Source organism: Physeter macrocephalus, chromosome 15 (genome assembly GCF_002837175.3).
Source record: "Physeter macrocephalus isolate SW-GA chromosome 15, ASM283717v5, whole genome shotgun sequence".
Taxonomy (NCBI): domain Eukaryota; kingdom Metazoa; phylum Chordata; class Mammalia; order Artiodactyla; family Physeteridae; genus Physeter; species Physeter macrocephalus.
The window spans coordinates 75,446,770-75,458,618 of record NC_041228.1 but is presented as its reverse complement, the minus strand read 5'-3'; the positions used below and the strand labels follow the sequence as shown (position 1 = coordinate 75,458,618).

The 11,849-nt window shown below is 43.6% G+C and overlaps 1 protein-coding gene across 3 annotated transcripts in view; it reads left to right on the top strand.

Annotated features, from left to right (window-relative positions):
- Nucleotides 1–11,849, top strand: part of FAM110B (family with sequence similarity 110 member B) — a 135,307-nt gene that overhangs the window by 48,779 nt on the left and 74,679 nt on the right. For all 3 annotated transcript variants that reach the window (XM_028500748.2, XM_028500749.2, XM_055091326.1), the window contains one exon: nucleotides 6,322–6,371. The gene's annotated coding sequence lies outside the window, so the exon portion shown is untranslated. The remainder of the gene's footprint in view (nucleotides 1–6,321; nucleotides 6,372–11,849) is intronic.

Below are 11,849 nucleotides of genomic sequence, written 5' to 3'. Positions count from 1 at the left end.
GCCTTTAGACTTTTGTTTTGAGTTGGGAATAAATGGTTACTCCTTAGTCACTAAGTTAAAGCAACTAAAATTTGGTATTCATAAACTGAAGCGGCCCCATCTCACCCCCTGTGGGATGTCGCACACCAGAGCAGCTGCGGGACCTCGTAGCAGGTGGGTTGCCTGCCTTTGGGGACCGAGCAGGGGTCATCTGTTGGAAGTAACCCCCTCCTGCTCCTCTAGTTGCTTCACGTCCCACTGCTGTTTAATGTCTTGCGTGTTTATTAACCAAATCTCTACGGCCGACGTATAAACTCCGTGACGGCTTGGGGTCACGTACTGTCCATCGCACTGCATCCCGTCAGCACGTTCCTTCCGTGCCTGTGATGTCTAAGCACTGTGTTTTGCATCCCTGACTTTGTCAAGCGCGCAGCAGATGTTAAACATCTGACGACTGAGTCTAAGAAAGTTCTTTCAGGAATAATTTTAAGGGGTGGAATTTGAAAACAGCTGGTGTGAAAAGTCACGGCTCATCCTTTTAAAAATAAACGCCAAATGAGACAAGCATTATCACGGGGAAATTTCTCCTTTAAGAAAAGCCTTGGTAGAGTGATGGCGATTAAACTTTTCATTTCCTCCCAGCAGGACTGGTATAATAGATACTGTGCGTGCCTGCGTGTGTGTGTTCATGAACTGTAACCCTCAGTATTTTCTACTTTAATGCCTCTACCCCTCCAAGAATACAATGACTGTCATTTTACATTGCTGGGTCAGGGGTGAAATGTTTGGTTTGATTTAGGTCCCAAACTCTCATATACTCTTTTTCTGGGGAGTCAGTGTGGTTTTAATGCCACTTTCTATCAGAACTTTAGAGGTTAGCGAATACAGTGGTGTTCCCTTTCCAGGGGTGGGTAAAGTTTTGTTGTACTAAGACTGTTGTATCAGAAATGTGTAAACTTAATTGTGACAGATTAAGAACTGGCAGCCGCCTTTCATATTTGAGTAGACGACAGTGCATAGACGTATTTCATGAAAAGCTTGCTTTCCCTCATTAAAAAAATGTAGTTGATCAGTCCATAGGCACACAGCAAATGTCAGAACGGCCCTTAATTCGGGCAGATGTTTCTGTTTAACTTGTAAGAGTCTTCGATGGCTGGCTGGATGGCTGGCTGGATGGCTGGCTGGATGGACGGACGGACAGACGGATGGATGGAGATACACACTTTCTTAATTGACTACTCAGCACCATTGCACTGAACGTTATATAATTCGCAGGCTACACTGCCTCTTACGTAATCCCCATACCACTAATATTGTACTGATTGAAATTGCTCGTTTCAATTCTTAATAGCCTTGTTTCTCTCTCTTAATAGACTCTGGGTAACTAGAAATCAGGGGCTGACATCCTGTCTATGTTTCTTAGTGCCTAGCAGAGAGCCTAGCATGGAGTAGAAATGAAACAAATATCTATAAATTAAAATAATTAAGATTGCTTATAAAAGCAAAATGAAATACAGAACATTTGTATTTTAGTGATCAATGGTTACTGTTAAGAAAAACAGTGGGCAAACATCCTCTAATATTTGCTTTTTCTTGTAGTAATATGTAGATGGCATGCTTTTCTTAGCCTTCCCTGGAATTAGTCAATAAACACTCACAAAGGATACTGTATATAGTAGGTAATCAGTCATTCTTTTGAGGAATAAAAGATGAACACCTTTCCTACTATATGTCACAGGAACCTGAATAAACTGTACTGTTCATGCGGCCATTTTTGATGTTAACGTTAGTGAAATATCACGGACGGGACAATTCCTATTTTAACATTTCCGAGAAGTATTGCTTATACGTGATGATCTTCAGAGTAGGCACTGTCTCTTGTTACAGATTTGTATTCTCTACTTGTTCCCAGATTTCATGGTTTTGTAAGAAGGATAGAGATTTCCTTGGAGGCCTCTTATGCTTTTCTTTCTCTTTGTCTTTTTGGCTATACATCCCTACCCGTGAGGACAGCTGACAGTCCTGGAGGTGCTTTTAGGATGTCGTTTCATGTGAGCAGAGGCTGCGCTTAGAGGAAAGCATGCTGGTTTTCTGCGTGACGTTTCCATAAACAACAGCTGTTTCTCAGCTCCTATGAGTCGTGTGGTCACAAGTCCTTCCTGGTTGGACTTGGATCTGCTCAGGGCCTCACTGTCAAGATGCTGGCCAGGCCGTGGTCTAGATCGAGGCCCCTGGGGAGGAATCAGTTTCTAAGCCCATTCAGGTTGTAGGCAAGACTGAGGCCGAGGCTGCCACCAGTTCCTAGAAGTTTCTAGAAACCACTCGCCGTTCCTTGCCCCGGGCCCTGTCATAACATCACAGCAGCATCGCCTTGGACCCCCTCAGCTTTTAGTCACTTTGTTTTCTCTTCTGTGACCTGCCAGAGAAAACTCTGCTTTTAAAGGATGCATGAGAGTGAAGGATCCATCCGGACAGACCCCCTAGCTGAGGTTAATGTGTCACGTAACATTCCTAATCACAGGAGTGAGATCCACTGTGTTTACTGTCCCGGGACTGTGCAGGCCTGTGCCCCAGGGGGTTGGGAATTCCTGGGGCCCCTGTTGGAATTCTGCCCCCACAGAAAGCTCAGTTAAGATGCATGGGAGGACTTCCCTGGTGGCACAGTGGTTAAGAATCCGCCTGCCAATGCAGGGGACATGGGTTCGAGCCCTGGTCTGGGAAGATCCCACATGCTGTGGAGCAACTAAGCCCGTGCGCCACAACTACTGAGCCTGCGCTCTAGAGCCTGTGAGCCACAACTACTGAAGCCCGTGCGCCTAGAGCCCGTGCTCCGCAACAAGAGAAGCCACCGCAATGAGAAGCCCATGCACCGCAACGAAGAGCCCGCTCGCCGCAACTAGAGAAAGCCCGCGCGCAGCAACGAAGACCCAACACAGCCAAAAATAAAGAAATAAATTTATTTCTAAAAAATGAAACTACGTTAAAAAAAAAAAAGATGCTTGGGAAATGCCAAATTTACCTCCGTAATACTTTCAGTTTACCTTTATCGTGCTTCACTTTGAAGATGCTGAAGACCATGTTTTATGGACTTTCTTCCTTCTTAACCTTAGTGTGTTTCTAAGGGAAAGAGAAGCAGTCTGTCCTCCATGTAAAGAATGTCTCTACAGTCAGTGGGGCTTCGGGTTTGATGTTTGTGATTTTCATTCATTGATCTGTGTTCTTTTAGCCAGTCACTCCAAGGCCAGTGGTGGCCAGATGAGGATGGAGTCCAGTGGTCAGAGTCTTGCTGTTAACAGAGAAACCAGACTGACCCAGGCTACAGGGCTAACCCAGGTTAGGAACTTGACATACGAGACCCCAGAGAGGGCTGTGAACTTGAGGAGCGAGGCCACAGGGAGCCACCCTGAGTTCATAACCAGAGGAGGGACTTCCCAGAATCACTGTTTTTGGCAGATTAACCTAGAAACTGTACATATGGTTAGAGGAGAGAAGCCAGAAGCAGAAACCAGCCAGAAATGCAGAAATGAATGCTCATTTATCTTTGGCGAGGGAGATTTAGAAATTTGTGTTCCTTGAATGGCATTAGTAGTAGTAGCTCTAGTAAAATAAACAAGAGTGGGGAAAGTTAAACAAGATGAAAGAGACGATCAGCCTGCCTTTTGCAACCTGTGGTCACCTGAGTGGCATTCGGTTACTTTTAGTGGAGGCCACGTGTGCGTGGTTTTTAGTCTGGACGTCAGGTAAGTCATCAATTTGTTATAGAGCTTGCAGTTGGGTTTATGAGTATTGTTTTATGTGCATACATGTTTTTATCGCCTAAAAAAACGTTGCTAACCACAGGCGCATGGGGTAAAACAGATACCCAGTGCGTATATTTCACAGTTATGTTCACTGCCTCTGAAAACCATACTTCTCTCTTGTTTCAGTCACCGACTTAGTCACGTACTCGTGGTTTTCTTGGAGTCATTGTTCAAAGGGAGCTTGGCTTTTACTTCCTACTTTCTCCACTGTTTGACTGAAGATTATTTTTAAGATTAAAAAACAAACAGAAGTCATCTCAGAGCCTGGGAACCGGACATTAAACATATCTGTTTTCGCGTATGCTTAAAAATGGTGGTTTTGCAAATATTCAGTGTGGCATTCTCACTACATAGTTGGCTGATAAAAGTATAAATAAACTATATAGCTTTGCGACCATGGAAAGGATAATGTTTAGCTTGATCTTTTGTGACTAAACAAAGTTCTGATGTAAAGCAACTAACTATAGTGGAAAGAGGTTGCAGAAATCTGTGCTTAACAGTGGAATCGGATATGTTGAGATGCTGATGTTTTTTAGGCAAACCTAGGTAGTGGATCATTCATTCATTCATTCAATAAATATTTGTAGATAAGTGCTCCGAGCCAGGCAGGATTCTTTTACAGGCTGGGGATATAGTAGTAAACAAAAACAGGCAAAACGTTCTGTCCTGGTGATGCTTATATTTCAGTGAAATGTGGAAGTGTATAAGGTATTTGTTATTTCAAATGGTAAAAAGCACTATAGAGGAAAATAAAGCGGGGGGGGTGCGGTATATATGCGTGTTGTGGGAGTGGGGGGGCAGCATTTTAGAGGCGTGGCTGGAAGAGTTCTGAGGTGCCCCCTGTGTTGGGTGGGTAGGGCTAATAGCGTCTGGTGAGGGTGATGGATAGCACTGCTGTGATTACCAGGTTACCTCGCGTAAGACTCCGTCTCAGCAGACTGGAGTGGAGATTCTCCTGCTGGCCTTGGAGAAGGGAGCTGTGAGCTGCCCCTAGGAGAGGAGGGTGGCACCCACTCACAGCCAGCAGGAAAACTGGGGCCTCAGTGCTCCAGCCTTAAGGGGCTGAATTCTGCTAACAACCATGGAAACTTGAAGGAGGCCCCTGAGCTTCTTAGAGGAAGGCCGTCCAGACGACACCGTGATGGCAGCCTTGTGAGACCTGAACCTAGGTTGGAGCCAGCCAAGCCATGCCCGGGCCTTGACAGAGACTACGATAGTAAGCGAGTGGGGTGCTTGTTACACAGCAACAGAAACTAATGCAGATGGGAGGCCAGGGAGGGCCTCACTAGGAGCAGAGAGACACATGGAGACCTTGAGGTGCCGTTGGACATACCAGTCTGGAGGTCGGGGGAGAAGATGGACTGGAGGTGGACGTGTGGGAGCCGGAAACACATATATGGGATGTAGGGCCACGTGGTGCCAAGAACAGTGATTGCAGAGAGGCAGGAAAAGGGGTTCAGACCTGGGCCTTGGTGCTCCAGGAAGATGTTTTCAGTTATTGTGTCTCAGTGACTTATGTCTTATTCTAAGCTTTTGTTCAATATTTGGCCTGACTTACAATATTTTTCTCATTTTGTAACCTGCATTTACCGAGATATTTGTAGCTGGAGGCCTGTCAGAGTTGACAGTGGGAGTGTCCCTCAAAAGCAAAAGACCTCTACGTGTTGACAGTGGGAGTGTCCCTCAAAAGCAAAAGACCTCTACGTGTGGATACATCTGTTTGTATATAAATAATAGCTTTAGTTGGTAGCTTTCTCTTTCAGACTAGTTACATGTTTATTCATATATCTTAAAAATTAACAATTATTTCACAGCACCTTCTCAGTCCTTCTTCATTTGTTTGTTTGTTTGTTTGTTTTTCCTCTATTTTCTACACCATGTTATCAGATGGGCCATTGAATCTTGGACTGAATTGCTACCTTCTCAAAGTAGTACTTTTTTAAAAAGACTCCCACGGATGGTAATATACAATCTGAGATCCTTATTCATACCCTCTCTTGTTCCAGAAAGGACTCAGGCGGCAAACTTTGAGAGTTTGGGTTTTGAGTGGTTTGCCTTCCATAGTGAGGGTGCCAGCCCAGGGAAGCCCCTGTCACCCGGGAGAGTGAGCATTTTAGCATGTGCACCGTGGTTTACCATGTTAGGAGTCCAGCAGGGCCGTGCCTCTACCTGCCGGGAGCCTTTGCTGACCCCTGGTGGCAGGTGCACTGCTGAGGGGCTTGCGTTAGCCCACTTCATTTGAATAGGCTCATTCTTCTCCCAGTTCTCTACTTCAGCTTTTTTGTCTCTTTTTTCCCACTGGGGGTTATGTTCTTTTTTGGCATTTAAATAGTCACCATTCCTGATCTCAAGATTACATTTTAGTTAATTGTCCTTAGACCCGTGGACACAAATTCTTTTGTGTCATCTGAGGACACGTCATGCTCTTCTCTACTCCTCCGTGTTTTGTGTGTCTTTCAAAGCCTGGCATTTCCAGTGCCCTTTGGGAGCTGAAGGATTCAGTTGTGCTCTTAAGTGACAGAAGTGACTTTTTCTTTTTCAGGTGCCTTGGGCCTGTTGAGATCCAGCCCCAGTCAGATGAAGCCTTCCGCCGTGAGTAGAACCTTTTCTTTGCCATCTCGAATCATACCCAGGACACGCCGTTTCCAGCTGTGATCAGCATTAACACCCATTAATGTGCTGTGTGGACTTTCAAATCTTGTAAATTAGTAACATCCAGAAACGCAAGAAGCATTTGCCGCATCTAACATTAATACAGCTGGATACAAGGGGTTGCTTTCTATAGTTCTTTTTTGCTCTGAAGTATCAGTTTCCAGTACACATTAGAGACCAGATTCCACACTATTTTATTCTAGCCTTGATCAGAGGCTGGCAAAGATGGCCCATGGGCCAAATCCGTCCAGCTGTCGGTGTTTTGTAAATAAAGTTTTACTGGGACACAGTCCTGCTCCTGCATGGAAGTGTTAACTGCGGCTGGTTTCAAGCTGTAGCGGGTGAGGTGAGGACTGTGGGACCTGCAGAGCCTCAAATATTCACGCTCTGGCCCTTACCAAAAAAAATTGCCAAGCTCTGGTCTAAAATATATAACTTTTTTCAACTGAAAATTTTCAGTCACAAAATAATTTTGGAATAACGGATATCTCTAGCTTTTTAAAGTTCTCAGCACAAGGCCGTCTGAAAAATAGCCAGTGGTTTAAAATAAATGAAATTTAAGTGTTGTCATGTTTTTTAGTACCATTTCAATTTCTACAGGTTACCAAAACTTATTTAACATAAGAAGCATAATGTGTGGAAATGTAAAATAAAAACATCAGGTCACACTAAAAGAGAACACTGACATTTCTGTGTGGACCTAAGTATCAGATTACATTTTCATCGGGCTTGATCACATTTAAAACTAAGATCTTTGGGAAGGCAAAATTCACACGTCTCCCGAGGGCTCCCTTATAAATTGCCCAAGATGATATGTTTATAGCTTACGCTGAAGGCTGAGTTTGCTTTGACTAAAATCAAATGAGAGCTTCTTTTGCATAGATTCCTGTGTGTAGCACGTCTGTGAAGGTTTCGGTGCTTCTCTGATAGGTTAATTAAATTTTCACACTGATGCGTAGTTTATTTGAACTGCTGTTGCATTTTCCAGCTTGCGGTTGTTAACGTGGGTTCCAGTACGATGAGGACAGACCCCTCTCTCCCAGTGCTCTTTTCATCCCCATCCCTGGTGCATTTGCAGGGTGTTGTCACTGAACCTGGACCCTGAGAGAATGTGCTTCCCAGGGCTGTCTGGTGCTTTGGGGGCCAAGGCAGACCACCAACCAGAGTGAAGAGGCCTGCGTTTTCAGTGGGAAGGGTCAGCCTTTCTTTTCCACCCCAGGCCACCGAATCAGGGCAACAGAAGGGTTGGGTTAAATGCTGCAAAATCTAATTACCTCTTGATTTATAGCCACGTACACACCATGGCTGAGGGCCGAGTTCACCACCTTGAAAACACACTCTGACGGTTGTGGGCTGCCCGGAGGGCTCTGCTGTCCTCTGTTGGCTCCTCGGTTGGTCATGGCTCTCCTCAGTGAGAGCACCAGCCAGCTCGCAGGTCCCCTGCCGTGGGCCCACCAGTGAGGCTGAGGAAAGGCTCGCCCTGCTGGTAGAGCACCTGAGAGGGGCCGGGGGTGCCCACGCACACACATGCACACACACACGTACATATACGCACACATACATATATACACATGTATACACACACGTATACATACACACATGCACGCATGCTTACACACATGTGCACACATACATATACACACATACATGCATGCTCGCACATGTGCACATGTATACACACAATATACACACGTGCACACATACTTGCACACATACACACGTGCACACGTGCATATACACACATACATATACACATAATACACACATGCATACACACATACATACACAGCCATACACATACACAATACAAACATACACTTGCGCGCGCACACATACACATACATATGCACACATATATCCATACACACACAGACACATAAATCCATACACATACACACACATATACACATACATACACGCATGCACACGCATGCACCCACATGCATGTATGCAGGCATACATGTACATGTGCGCGCGCACACACACACACGAGGCACATTTAGGTAGCTAAGTGCACCGTTTGGGGCAAGGCTGCTCTTCTCTGTTTCCCGGACATTGGGGGATTCGAGCGTAGGAGCAGAACTGGAGGCTCCGCCCTTTTAATTTTTCTTCTTTCTTGTCCTGCTGCGCATCACGCTTGAGGATCCAAATTCTTCAAAACTGTTTTAATCGAGATCCCCCCCTTCTGAGCCCGGCTCCCTCGCCATCACTGGAAGGGTGAATGCCTGGAAGCTCAGAAATAAGAGTGCGGCTTCCTGGCACAAAGGCGGGTGTTGGACTGATTGCCAGCCCCACCCGCACCCCACCACCCACCTGAGGAGCCTCCAGAAGGTTCCCGACCTCTCAGCCAGTTTTCTCCATTGAAAAGTGGTGACAGTGGTATCTGCTTCATGGAACCGTCGCAAGGATTAAATGATTAATGGGCTTTAGTTCAGGGCCAGGCTCGTAGGAAGTGTTCAAGGAAGGTAAGCTGTTCTGGGCCCTCAGAGAGGCTGCCAGGCTGTGTGACTTTGGGGACAGCTTGCCCCATGGGGACAGGTATTTTATTCCTGATCTGCTTTAGAATTGTCTGCAAGGGGCTTTATGATTATTGTTTACATTCTCTGAAGACAGGGCACCTCCTCAGTAGCTGCAGGGGCCCAGCTCCCACCCCCCTCCCTTTTATGAAGCTATGAAATAGCTATTGGTACAACCATTTCTATTTAAGAAGAAACTGTCTTAAGGAAATTAAATAATTTAACCTAAATTCATATAACCCGTGAAAAAAACAGAATACTCAAACTCAAGACTGTTATTAAAGCCTCCTTTGGCCTGAAGATGCTTAGTTGTGAGTTTCTTTTATGAGTGATATACAAGTCAGTCTGGGGGAAAAAAGCCCACTGTATAATTATATTCATATAAAATATATACTAATATCTTCTGGAAAACTGCTTTCTGACAAACATGAAACAAATAAAAGAAAAATTGGTCAAAGCTGACCTCTCTTACCAAAAATTGGTAAAAGCTGAAGAGGTAAAAATAAAGGTGTTTTAAGTGGATGTTAACAGCGGTTCATGGTTTAAAATGAACTGAGGGCCTGTGAATCAAAAAGAATAGTCTAAGCTTCTGATAAAGTAATAATATAAAGGCACAATATGACATTCAAATGAGTAAACTTCAGCTGTTGTTTAAAATCACGTAGAATTGAGTCATCCTTTTTTTCTCTATGTATACACAGCATACTACATATAAATACGAGATTGAAAGGTTCAGAAGAATTTGAGATATAAATAATTTCATTAGGATGTCCAATCAGTAATAAAACCTTCTTCAAAACTTTGTAGCAAGACTATATTGGTATTACTGTGTTTTAATACAATATGGGGGTTTTTTTTTGAGGTAAAATTTACAGATCTTAGATGTACAGTCTGGTAAGTTCTAACGAATCCGTGCACTTATGGTAACCACCCTAATACAGATATGCAGCACTTCTATCACCCCAGCAAATTCTCTCTTGCCACTTTCTAGTCAAACCCCCCCCTTTTCCACCCAGGGAAAAATTATTATTCTATCACCATAAATTAGTCTTATGTGTTTTAAAATTTATATGGATGGAATCATCCAGTGAATACCCTTTGTACTGGTTCCTTTCATCCCTTACCATGTCTTCGAGATTCATCGTGTCTTTGAGATTCATCCTTGTTGTTGTATCAGTAGCTGAGTAATATTTATTTCATTATGTGCGTGTACCGCAATTTGTTTATTCTTCTGTTATTGGGCATTTGGATCGTTTCCAGTTGGGCATTTTGAATAAAAGTTGCCATGAACATTGCTGAACGAGTTTTTTTATGGATATACGTTTTCCTCTGCCTTGGATAATACCCCTGAGTGGAACTGCCAGATAACGGGGTCAATGTTTGATTAACTCAGACTTCCTTGTTAGCAGTGTGTGAGAGTCCATTTGTTCCATATTCTTGCTAACGTTTGCTATTGTCTCTTTATCTTTAGTGATTTAAGTGGGTATGGAATAGTGTATTATTGCGGGTTTAATTTGTATTTCCCTCATGATGAATGACGTTGACTGTCTTTACATATACTCACAGGTCTTTTGTGTATCTTCCTTTGCAAAGTGTTCGTTCAACTTTTTGCCCTTTTGTAAAGTTGGATTGTATGTCCTTTTGTTATTGATTAGTCACTCTTTACTTTTTCTGGCTAAAAGTTCTTTTTCATATCTATGTATAGGATATATTTTCTCTCATTTAGTGGTTTGTCTTTTCATTTTCTTCACAGTGTCTTGATGAGCAGAAGTTGAAAATGTTTTTAAAGACCATTTTGTCAGTTTTTTCTTTTACAGGTAGTGTTTTTGTGACTCTAGGAAATTTTTACCTACTCCAAGGTTGCAAAAATATTCTCCTCTGTTTTTTTTTCTAGAAGCATTATAGTTTTAGTTTTTAACTTTTAGGTCTCTGATCTATCTCAGGTTGATATTTTAGGTGTGAGGTAGGGATCAAAGTTTAGTGTTTTTTCCAAATGGGTATCCATCCAATTGTTCATCATCATTTGTTGAAAGGGCTTTTCATTCTTCATTGAACTGTCTGGGTTCCTTTGTGAAAAGTCAGTTGTAAGTCTGTGGATCTGTTTCTGAGCTCTCTCTCCCTTCTGCCTCATTGATCTAACTTGTTTATCCTCATTAAACCACAATGTTGGAATTTCAGTGTCTTCATGGAACAGCTGCCCGTCCTTTTCTGGGAGGACAATCCTTTCTTATCCGTGGGAACTCAGGGGAACCACCGCCTGGGTTCCTCACCGTGGCACACATTTCCCCAAAACGCAGAACATTGCTAATGAATGACTCTGACAGGAATTTTGCAGGTGAACTGTGTTTTGCAGTTGGATGACTTCAGTTTGTTCAGATATGGCAAATTGGGTGTCATACAGTCCATTGCACTGCAAGTTAGGTCAGAGAGTCATGCTGAAAAGAAACATGTATGGAGGCATGAGCGAGCACAGACTACAGAACAGCCTCCAAACTAGTAAATCAAAAAGGACCATAGGTTAATTGCAATTCCAGTTAATTTCACACAACTAAGACTCACCAGTGTTTAAAATATCAGTGCTTTAAGATTGCTTTCTCTTGGTTGCCAGCAGAGGGTTTTTTTGTTTCGTCCTTCCATAAATTACCCAGCATCAGCATCTTCGGGGAAGACAGAAATTGTTATTTTTCAAAAAGGAAAAAAAATAATAGAAAAACTTCTGTATAAGTTCCATTGCTGAAAATGAGGACATTTTAAGGAAAGTTGTAATTACAAATCAAAAAAGACTTTTTTTCACTCTCCTTCCCCCCCTGGCCTGCCCCAGGCTAGGGCCTGGGGCAGGAGGCCCTTGCTTCATCTCTGCAGGACCCTGGCTCTCGCCGAGAGCATCTCCAGGGGTTGGAGT